Here is an 11,542-nt window from a genome sequence, read left to right on the forward strand (position 1 = left end):
CAAAGACTTCTCTCTCTCTTCAGGAATCTTCAAACATCACCTAGTATGAAGCTCTTCCCTGAACACTCAGGACAAAATAACACCTCCTACCACTCTCTCCTTTATACCTGGTTTTGTTTTTTTTTTTTCAGAGCATCTGTGATATTCTGAAATATTTTATCATGTTTTATTTGAATATCCTCATTCACCATCCTTGGATTGGGAGAGGTTTAGTTTTCATCACTTTCTACTGGGTCAGCACTAAATATGTATTTCTCAAATAAATGAAGAGATATCTCTTTAGAACTCTAGAGTATATGAGCTCTTTGCCAATGTGATGAGAATGGGACAAAAATCTTTGTCAGGGATGAAATGGAGTATACTTTGGAAGAGAACTGTTCTATAAATAAGGTATTAAGTTCAATTACTTCAGGGCTAAATAGAAATTGCAGTATTTAAGCCATGTGAATTATGCCAGTTTGTATGCAAATTAGTCATGTTGTTTTCCTTTTTCCTGGTAGTCATTTCCACCCCATGGAATCAGAGGATAATACATGAATTTCAGAATTTCTTCTTCTGGGGCTTTCAGAAGAACAAGAACTGCAGCCTCTCATATTTGGGCTCTTCCTCTGCATGTACCTAATCACTGTGTTTGGAAACCTGCTCATCATCCTGGCCATCAGCTCAGACTCCCACCTCCACACTCCCATGTACTTCTTCCTCTCCAACCTGTCCTTTGTAGACATCTGCTTCATGTCCACCACCATCCCAAAGATGCTATGGAACCTCCAGACAGAGAGCAAAGGTATCACCTATGAAGGCTGCATCACCCAGATGTATTTTTACATGCTGTTTGCAAGATTAGATGACATTCTCCCGACAGTGATGGCCTATGATCGGTATGTGGCCATCTGCCACCCCCTGCACTACATGGTCATCATGAGCCCCTGGCTCTGTGGACTGCTGGTTCTGATATCCTGGATGCAGATTGCCTTGTATTCCTCGGTACACAGCTTAATGGTGTTGCTATTGTCCTTCTGTCCAGTTGTACAAATCCCCCACTTTTTCTGTGAACTTACTCAGGTGGTAAAACTTGCTAGTTCTGACAACTTTCTCAATAACATAGTGATGCATTTTTCAGCTGTCCTGATCGGTGCTGGTCCTTTTGCTGGTATCCTTTACTCATATTCTAAAATAGTTTCTTGCATATGTAAAATCACATCAGCTCAGGGGAAGTATAAAGCATTTTCCACCTGTGTGTCCCACCTCGCAGTTGTCTTCCTATTTTATTTTACAACCTTAGGAGTTTACCTTAGCTCTGCTGCTTCCCACACCCCACATACAAGTACAGTCGCCTCGGTCATGTACACTGTGGTCACACCCATGCTGAATCCTTTCATCTACAGTCTGAGAAACGGAGATATAAAAGAGGGTCTAAAGAGGTTGTATTTGATGCCAAGTATAAAAGACCAATTGTACTAGTGCTCTGGATTACATAACTCAAAGTATCAAAACCAGAAATTGTTCTTTGTTCATTGTGAAATAAAATTTGCTCCTTGCACTTATTTCCTGGGATTTCCATTTTCCTTTCCTTTTTTGAATTCAGCATCTTTATAGAATTTTAGGAATCTCTCTTTTTAAGCTTTATTCTCAGTCTATATATAGACTGTCTATATAGAGAGAGTTTTAGTTTTTTCCTACCCACCATTTTCCTACCCACCATTTTCCAACCTTTGAATCAAAAATATTTGGAAATTCCATTTCTTTGATGGAATATCATAGAATTATGAATAATTTATTAGGTGTAATATATTTTCATGAGAACATTTAGTCTGATGTTGTTCAGTTACCCTGTTGTGCCCACCTCTCTGTGACCCCACGGATTGCAGCATGGCAGGCCTGCCTGTCCCTCATCAATTCCCAGAGCTTGCCGAAGTTCATGTTCATTGCATTGGTGATGCCATCCAGCCATCTCATCCTCTCATGTCCTCTTCTCCTTCTGTCCTGATCTTTCCCAGCAGCAGGACTTTCCCAATGAGTCATCTGTTTGCATCAGGTGACCAAAATACTGGAACTTCAGCTTCAGCATCAGGTAGTTCAGTGAATATTCAGGGTTAATCTTACTTAAGACTGACTGGTTTGATCTCCTTGCTGTCCAAGGGACTCTCAGGAGTCTTCTCAAGCAGCATAGTTGAAAGGTGTAAATTATTCCACATTCTGCCTTCTTTATGGTCCAGCTCTCACAACCATACGTGACCACTGGGAAGACCATAGCTTTGACTATAAGGACCTTTGTTGGCAGAGTAATAATGTTTCTGCTTTTCAACACACTGTCTAGGTTTGCCATCTGTTTCCTGCCAAGAAGCAATTATCTTCTGATTCCATGGCTGCAGTCACCATCCACAGTGATTTTGGAGCCCAAGAAGGGGAAATCTATCACGGCTTGCACCTTTCCCCCTTCTATTTGCCATGCAGTAATGGGGCCAGATGCTATTATCTTTGTTTTAGTATTTAGTCCTAAGTCGGCTCTTCAGGAGATCATTTAATTTACTGGCAGTTAAAGAGGTTTTTTGGTAGGTATTACTTATTTCCAAATTGTTAACTTGTTTTCTGTAGTGTCTTTCTTTTTCTTTTTTGTATTTCTTATGATTTGATGATTTATTTAGTGATATGCTTGTGTTCCTTTCTCTCTAGATTTTACCTTGTATAGATTTTTGATGTATGATAAACAAAGGGTCTTCATATGATGACATACAATGTTGTCTACTTTTAAAAACTAGTTGTCTTTTAAGTTCATACACATATTAATAGCACTACATTTTCACTCCCTGCCCCACATTTTGTGCCTTTGAAATCACATTTGATACCTCCCTATTTATCCCTTTAATTCTTATTGTAGCTATACTTGATTTTAGAATTATTTTGTCTATTAAGTTTTCATACTTGCTTAAGTGATTTGATCCTCAGCCCTTCTACATGTTTGCCTTTACTAGCACGATTTTCTCTTATAGTTTCTTCCCACTTGTTTTGCCTTTTTTCTTTCCTTCTTTGAGAAGGTCCTATAATATTCCATGTAGAGTATGTTTAGAATTGATAAATTCTATTAGTCTTTGATTGGCTGAAAAATTCCTTATCTCTCCTTCAATTCTGAATGTTACTCTTTCTGAGTAGAATGCCCTAGTTTGCACGTTTTTCCCTCTCAACAGCAAGTGAGACACAGATGTATAGAACGGTCTTTTGGACTCTGTGGGCGAGGTTGAGGGTGGGATGATTTGGGAGAATGGCATTGAAACATGTATAATATCATATGTGAAATGAATCGCCAGTCCAGGTTTGATGCATGATACAGGATGCTTGGGCTGGTGCACTAGGATGACCCAGAGGGATGGTATAAGGAGGGAGGTGGGAGGAGGGTTCAGAATGGGGAACATGTGTACACCTGTTGCAGATTTATGTTGATATATGGCAAAACCAATACAATATTGTAAAGTAATTAGCCTCCAATTAAAATAAATAAATTTATATTAAAAAAAGGAAAAAAAAAAGAAATATATAATGCCTCCCCATTTTATCGTACAAAGTTTCTGCAAAAAAAAAAAAAAAAAAAAGGAAAGAAGTCAGCTGATAGACTTATGTGCTTCCATCTTACATGACACTGTTTTATTTTGTTGGCTTTAGAAAACTGTATCTTTAACTTGTGGTTTTAATTGCTGTATCTTGGTGCAGGTTTTATTGCTGTCATTTTGGGGGGACTCTTTTTGCTTCTGGTATCTGAATTTGCTTTTTTACACAGGTTTGGGAACTTTTCAGACATAAGTTTATCAGATGTGTTTTGACTACGTTTTTATCTGTCTTTTCCTTCCTGGATACTGAAATTGTTCTAGTGTTGGTGTTCTTAATGTAGTCAAACATCTCTCAAATTATTCTCATTTTTAATTTTTTTTTCTTTTCTGATGGAATCATTTCCATGATTCTATATTTCAGCTAGCTTATGCATTTTTTGGTATCACCTGGATAACTGTTAATTACTTCTAGTTGTTCATTTCATTTAATGTAATGTTCAGTTCAAGCTAGCTTTATAGTTCCCTATTAAAATTATAACTGATTCAACAGTCATTTTTACAGAAAATTAAATATTTTATGATCTTCCACTTATTAACAAAATGCACAGGGTGAATACTGGAAATAAAACTTCTTTTGGAAGATTTATTGAATCATTTTAGCTTGAGAAAATAGAGTTTTATATCTTTACTAATGCATTGATTTCAAACCTGGTAAACTGTTTGTTTCTCTTTCATTAGCTGTTTATTAGGCATGATATCTTGTTATTTAAGTTGGGACAATTCCCCTGTATTTTCATTTTACTTACCTTTGTCTGTTTTCTGAAACTATTTGCCACAGTTAATTCTCACTGTCTTAGAATGGTGTCTTTTTGTGGGAACAGGCATGTACTGTTGATGTGTGCTCAGTGGCTTTACCGGAAGAGCTAGATCTGATGTTATCACAATTCATGCCTTTCTTTGGGGTGTACTGATTGCAATCATCTTTCTAGGAGGTATGGAGGGCTTGGGCTTGAGTCAGGTATGAGATATGGTTTCCTCTTTGTTTAGAGGCCAGAAGGAAATGGCATCCCACTCCAGTATTCTTGTCTGGAAAATTCCATGGAGGTCACAAAGACTCAGATGTGACTGAGCACAGCACACACACATATAATACGCTAAGATAGTTTATGGTGCATATCAACATATAAATATCTCTCTTTATATACGTACAAACATTAGTAATGAGGCATTAAAGAATAGCTCTTAACTTCTGATATAACCGGAATTTTCTAATTGACTTGGAGAAACTATCATGCATCCAAAGAGTATATTAACTGTGGTTTTATTCTAAAGTAACAAAGTTATCCCATGTTTTGAAGAGGAGAATAGTAATGTTTAGAGATTTCAGTGGTTCTGTCCCTGCCCCAAGTCAAAGCATTAAAGACCCAAGGGACCTAGTCAAGACAAATCCTGAATGTTACAATTTAAAGAAAATCTTGTGCTCAGGGACATGATGATGCTGGGAACCTTAGGGCTTTGGAAGCAAGATAATTAAGAGGAAGGAGTAATAAAAAATGAATTCACCTAACTTATAATGCAGCATCTTAGGAACAGAGAATCAGCAGGGGAAAAAAATTCCATTGTGTCCAGAAAAGTGTCCCCATAGGAAATCATGTAGTTATAGATTGGAGTAACTGGAGGAACCATGCCTAATGAGCTGACACAGGAAGCTGTAAATATCTCCTCTGCTGCAGTCACTCAGCCTCTGCCATGTTTGTTGGGGAGGACCTGGTTCTTGCTTTTGAAGTTCTGCATCTGTCTGGCAACCAATGCTTAATTTAGTCACTTCTGTTTTCATATTTGGGGACAAAATTTCTGTCTGCATCAGTAATCATTTAGGGATGAGTTCTGAGTTCTACAGGGAAAGCTTTCTCTCTCAATCTACAGGCAGGTGATTCTGATAGTTCCACAGATGCTGCAGGAGAGCATCAGAGAGGATGGAAGCCAAAAGTGTGTACGTGAAGTCAGGAGGCCAGATCACTGTGTTTTTTTTTTTTTTCTTCTGGTTTTCCTAATGTTAATGTACTTATTTATGATCTAAAAATAAAGTGAACATTTCACTCGAAAATGCAATATTGTAAACTAATTAGCCTCTAATTAAAATAAATAAATTTAATTAAAAAAGAAAGAAAATGCAAGTGTCAATGTTGACAATTAAATGATAACAGTGGAAGCTCAGAAGGAATGATGGTGGTGGTTTAATTTCTAAGTTTCTCCAACTCTTGTGACCCTATGGACTGTAGCCCACCCAGCTTCTCTGTCCATAGAATTTCCCAGGCAAGAATGCTGGAGTGGGTTGCCATTTCCTTCTCCAGGGGATTTTCTCTACCCAGTGATCAAACCTATGTCTCCTGCATTTACAGGCAGATTCTTTATTTTCTGGCTACCAGGGAAATCCTGTTAGATGGAATAGGAGGGATAAAATGCTGCCAGTAAAAGTAGAAAATAAGTATAGGAATTTTTTTCTGAACAGGAGGAAACAAATAGGGAAAGTCCTTCAGGAAAAGAAGCCTTCTACTGCTTCATATGCTTCACATACAACATATCCAATTTCTGTTGTATCTTGACTATTTCTGATATTGAATTAGTAGTTTATATTCCAATTGCTTATTTTCCTATTAGGATATGCAAACTGTAAGATGTTCCATGTCATATCATTTTTTATGTCCCTGGACAAAAGATATTTTTCTTTATTATTTTTTTAGACATCAAGGAGATGTCACTGGAGTTGGAATGTTGATGAAGCAAGGATATCTCATTATTGCATTGTCTCAGGGGTCATTTTAGTATATTGGGTATTATTTTCCCTTAATGTCCATAGGTCCATTTCATTTCTCTCTGTTTCTTTCACTCTCGTCCTTTTAATTATTCTCTAAATACCAAGCAGAAATTAGCTATACCAAAAATGAACCCCACATTTATTGTTCCATGAGAAGTTTATAAACTGGAATTTCATGGCAAAAATTACATATCCTTTTGGAGAATAATAATTTGACCTGACCAGCTGAGCTGTAATCACTCACAGTGTAAAGAGTGTGAATCTGTCTGACCAAACATGGTAGTGACACAACCGAAAAGAACATGGTGTGGGTATGTCTATGTGTGTGTGTGTTTGTATGTGTATGTGTATGTGTGTGTGTGCATGCTTGTGCCTTGAAAGGGAGAACAATTCTTAAAGCAGAGGCACCTGGACTCATATGCTAAATGACATATATACACAGGTCAGAATTCAGTCAACAGATGGAACTAAGAATGAAATCTGATATAATTCACTGCATGGTTTTATAGCTAAATTGATAATGTGCAAGGAAGCACATGGAAGGAGGGATTCTCTGTGGACTGAAGGTTCAGCTGTAGCAGGAAGGCCACATTGTTCCTCAGCATCCCTGACACCATCTCTAATCACTCCCCCTCCTGCTTATCCCTCTGCCCCACTGGCTTCCTTGTTTGCACTTGAACATGTGAAACAAGCAGCTTCCTCAGGTTCTTAGCTTACTGGCTGTGTTTCCTTTTGGTTTTTATAAATTCAACCCCAAGGAAGGTAGAAGCAGCAGGAGAGGTGGCACCAACTGTGGCATACCAGCATCGGGTGCCTGCAGCAGAGGGAGGAGCAGAGGTGGCAGTGGGGCATGGGACCCCGCCCCCAGCTACCTAGGTGTCCATGACCCTGTGCCCCCTTCTCCCACCTCCATATCTGCAGTGTTACAGCTGGTCAACCTTTCCACACTGGACATGCCACAGCACCCCTACCACCCCAGCTCCACCGACTACCATCATCCTGCCCCATATGGCAGCAGAAGCTGTGACTCAGGAGATCTCAGAGAAGTTACACAGAAAAGCATCACAAGCATATCAGAAAACTACCTACCCTGCGTCCCAAGCAGCACGCCAGAAGCACTGACAACAGCAAGGTACCATACCCCAGAGGCACAAGAAGCAATAGTTAGGGCACAGGGTAACTCCTCTGACAGAGGCCATGGAGGGTCTGAAGTGCAGATTCATAACCATAGGCAGCTCAGATAGAATTGGGGGGAAAAAAAAAAAAAGCTATATTATGTCGCCACCTCCTGGACAAATATAGAAAAACATGAAGGTTCTAACCTGAATCCTTCAGCCTGCTGAGCCCCCAGGATGTTAAAACTCAAAGTAACATTAAGGGTATTTAAACATTTTTTTTAAAATATCACACACATAATTATATTGAACAATTCAAATATATTACCATATGCGTGTCTTCAGGTAGAGTTTCCAAGAGAACACAAGTTTGAATAAATATATTATATAATATTATACTATATATTATAATATTATAATAATATAATATATATAGAACAGTCTTATGGACTCTGTGGGAGAGGGAGAGGGCGGGAAGATTTGGGAGAATGACACTGAAACATGTAAAATATCATGTAAGAAATGAGTTGCCAGTCCAGGTTCGATGCACGATACTGGATGTTTGGGGCTAGTGCACTGGGATGACCCAGAGGGATGGTATGGGGAGGGAGGAGGGAGGAGGGTTCAGGATGGGGAACACATGTATACCTGTGGCGGATTCATTTTGATATTTGGCAAAACTAATACTTATGTAAAGTTTAAAAATAAAATAAAATTTAAAAAATATACAATATATATTTAATAATATAATATAATATTATATATAATATATAATAATATATAATAGATATGTGTGATATAAAAAAAGAATGTTTAAATACACTTAATGTTACTTGGCAAAATATTTCATTTTCATGTTGTCCATCTGTTTCTTGAAATTCCAAATGTTCAAGTTGGATTTAGAAAAGGCAGAGGAACCAAAGATCAAATTGTCAACATCTATTGGGTCATTGAAAAAGCAAGATAGTTCCAGAAAAACATCTACTTCTGCTTTATAAACCATGCCAAAGCCTTTGACTGTGTGGATGACAACAAACTGTGGAAAAATTTTCAAGAGATAGGAATACCAGACGACCTGACCTGCCTCTTGAGAAATCTGTATGTAGGTCAAGAAGCAACAGTTAAAACTGGACATGGAACAACAGACTGTTCCAAATAGGGAAAGGAGTGTGTCAAGGCTTTATATTTAACTTATATGAAGAGTACATGATAAGAAACACTGGGCTGGATGAAGCACAAGCTGGAATCAAGATTGTCTGGAGAGATATCAATAGCCTCAGATATGCAGATGACACTACCCTCATGGCAGAAAGCGAAGAAGAACTAAAGAGCCTCTTGATGAAAGTGAAAGAGGAGAGTTAAAAAGTTGGCTTATAGCTCAACATTCAGAAAACGAAGATCATGGCATCTGGTCCCATCAATTCATGGAAAATAGATGGGGAAACAGTGGAAACAGTGTCAGACTTTGTTTTGGGGGGCTTCAAAATCACTGCAGATGGTGACTGCAGTCATGAAATTAAAAGACACTTGCTCCTTGGAAGGAAAGTTATGACCAACCTAGATAGCATATTAAAAAGCAGAGACATTTCTTTGCCAATAAAGGTCCATCTAGTCAAAGATATGGTTTATCCAGTGGTCATGTATGGATGTGAACGTTGGACTATAAAGAAAGCTGAGGGTCAAATAATTGATACTTTTGAATTATGGTTCGGAGAAGACTCTTGAGAGTCCCTTGGACAGCAAGGAGATCCAACAAGTCCATCTTCAAGGAAATCAGTCTTGAATATTCATTGGAAGGACTGATACTGAAGCTGAAACTCCAATACTTTGGCCACCTGATGTAAAGAACTGACTCATTTGAAAAGACTCTGATGCTGGGAAAGATTGAAGGTGGGAGGAGAAGGGGACAACAGAGGATGAGATGGTTGGATGGCATCACCGACTCAATGGACATGAGTTTGAGTAAACTCCAGCAGTTCCTGATGGACAGAGAAGACTGGAGTGCTGCAGTCCATGGGGTTGCAAAGAGTCAGACATGACTAAGCGACTGAACTGAACTGAGCGTGATGCCTCAGGGGCTTTCCAGCTGACACTAGTGGTAAAGAACCCCTGCCTGCCAATGCAGGAGACTTAAGATATGGCGTTTGATCCCTGGGTCAGGAAGATCCCCTGAAGGAGGAAATGGCAACTCGCTCCAGTTATCTTGCCTGGAGAATCCCATGGACAGAGGAGCCCGGCAGACTACAGTCAAAAAGGTTACAAAGAGACATGACTGAGCAAAGCATGGACACACATGATAGGTATTGTGGAAACAAAACTGAATAAGGAAGAGAATCCTAAAGAGGCAAATAAAATACAGTGACAACTAGCAAGATACAGTGTATGTCAAAGTTCAAAATATCAGAAAAAGCAGCTAAAGTGATAATACAAAGGAAAGATGTACACAAACATGAAATCAATGGTCTGAAATTTTCCTTGTTATAAACACACAGATAGCGGTGAATGTCTTCAGTAGTTTTCCCTGCATAGGAGCAGTACAACTCATGACTATCCTTTATTAAAATAACTCTTGAATAAGAGGGAAATCACTAAGCTTAATCAAATGAGTTACATAAACTATATGAAAGAGGTGAGATCAAATAAATGGAAATTTCAAGAAATAAAGGACAGAGCAACATCTGCTTCCACAATCTGTTCTCAAAAATTGCAATTTCTGCCTGTGAGGTTTTAAATCTTCCAGTCATGCTCCCTTCATCAGCTTAGGACAACTGGTGTTTTAATCATTGTCCTCCTAAAGAATGCTTTCAGAGCAGTCTTTATGTCCTTGTTCCTCAGACTGTAGATGAAGGGGTTCAGCATGGGTGTGACCACAGTGTACATCACCGAGGCCGTTGCACTTGAATGTGAGCTTTGGGTAGCAGCAGAGCTAAGGTATACTCCTAAGCACGTACAATAAAATAAAGAGACAACTGAGAGATGAGATGCACAAGTGGAAAATGCTTTATACTTCCCCTGAGCTGATGAGATTTCACATATGGTGGAAACTATCCTAGAGTAAGAGTAAAGGATACCAGCTAAGGGAGCACCTCCCAGCAGGACAGTAGCAAAATACATCACCATGTCATTAAGAAAAGTGTCAGAACAGGCAAGTTGGACCAACTGTTTCAGTTCACAGAAATAGTGAGGAATTATCACCTCTCTGCTGAAGGACAAACTCAACACCATTAAAGTTTGCAAGAAGGAATGTAGGACATTGATGACCCAGGAAACAAGAACCAGCAGTCCACAGAGCTGGGCACTTATGATGACCTTGTAGTGCAGGGGGTGGCAGATGGCTACAAATTGGTCATAAGCCATCACCGTTAGGAGGAAGTCATCCAACCCTAAAAAAAGTGTGAAAAAATACACCTGGGTGATGCAACCTTCATAGGTGATAACTTTGTTCTGGGTCTGGATGTTCCACAGCATCTTTGGGATGGTCATGGAGGTGAAACAGATGTCTACAAAGGACAGGTTGGAAAGGAAGAAGTACATGGGGGTGTGCAGGTGGGAGTCTGAGCTGACGGCCAGGATGATGAGCAGGTTTCCAAACACAGTAATCAGGTACATGGAGAGGAAAAGCCCAAATATGATGGGCTGCAGGTCTGTTTCCTCTGAGAATCCCAGAAGAAGAAAACCTGAAACATGTGTTAGGTTCCTTGGTACCATGTGGTGGAGGTGACCTAAAGGAAAGGGGAAAATATCATGTCTAATTTTCACAAAAAAAGACATTGCTCACATCATTGAAAAACTATTATTTATATTTTGCCTAATTGTATTTAAATATATTTGCTTAACTAAGTTCTGCTTTGTTTATGGATTTGCTCCCCTTTAGGGAATTTCTGTGTCATCTGGAACTGACAAGGTTGTCCCACTTGCTGCTTCTTTCCTGGGATGTCATCTATTCCACATAAGAAATACTTTCATTCATTTGGGGATTATGAACTGAGTGATGATCATGTTCCAGGTGATGTCTTGGCAATGAGTATAGGGTTCTAAACAACAAAATCTCTAAGAATCCAGTCACA

General features: G+C 39.0%; 2 pseudogenes; one reads left to right on the forward strand and one right to left on the reverse strand.

Annotated features, from left to right (window-relative positions):
• The first annotated feature begins 513 nt into the window (after window positions 1–513).
• On the forward strand, window positions 514–1,514 carry LOC133251948 (olfactory receptor 7A10-like; annotated as a pseudogene).
• Window positions 1,515–10,255: 8,741 nt separating this feature from the next.
• On the reverse strand, window positions 10,256–11,084 carry LOC133251949 (olfactory receptor 7A10-like; annotated as a pseudogene).
• Between the last annotated feature and the right edge of the window lie 458 nt (window positions 11,085–11,542).

Source organism: Bos javanicus, chromosome 7, assembly GCF_032452875.1.
Source record: "Bos javanicus breed banteng chromosome 7, ARS-OSU_banteng_1.0, whole genome shotgun sequence".
NCBI lineage: Eukaryota > Metazoa > Chordata > Mammalia > Artiodactyla > Bovidae > Bos > Bos javanicus.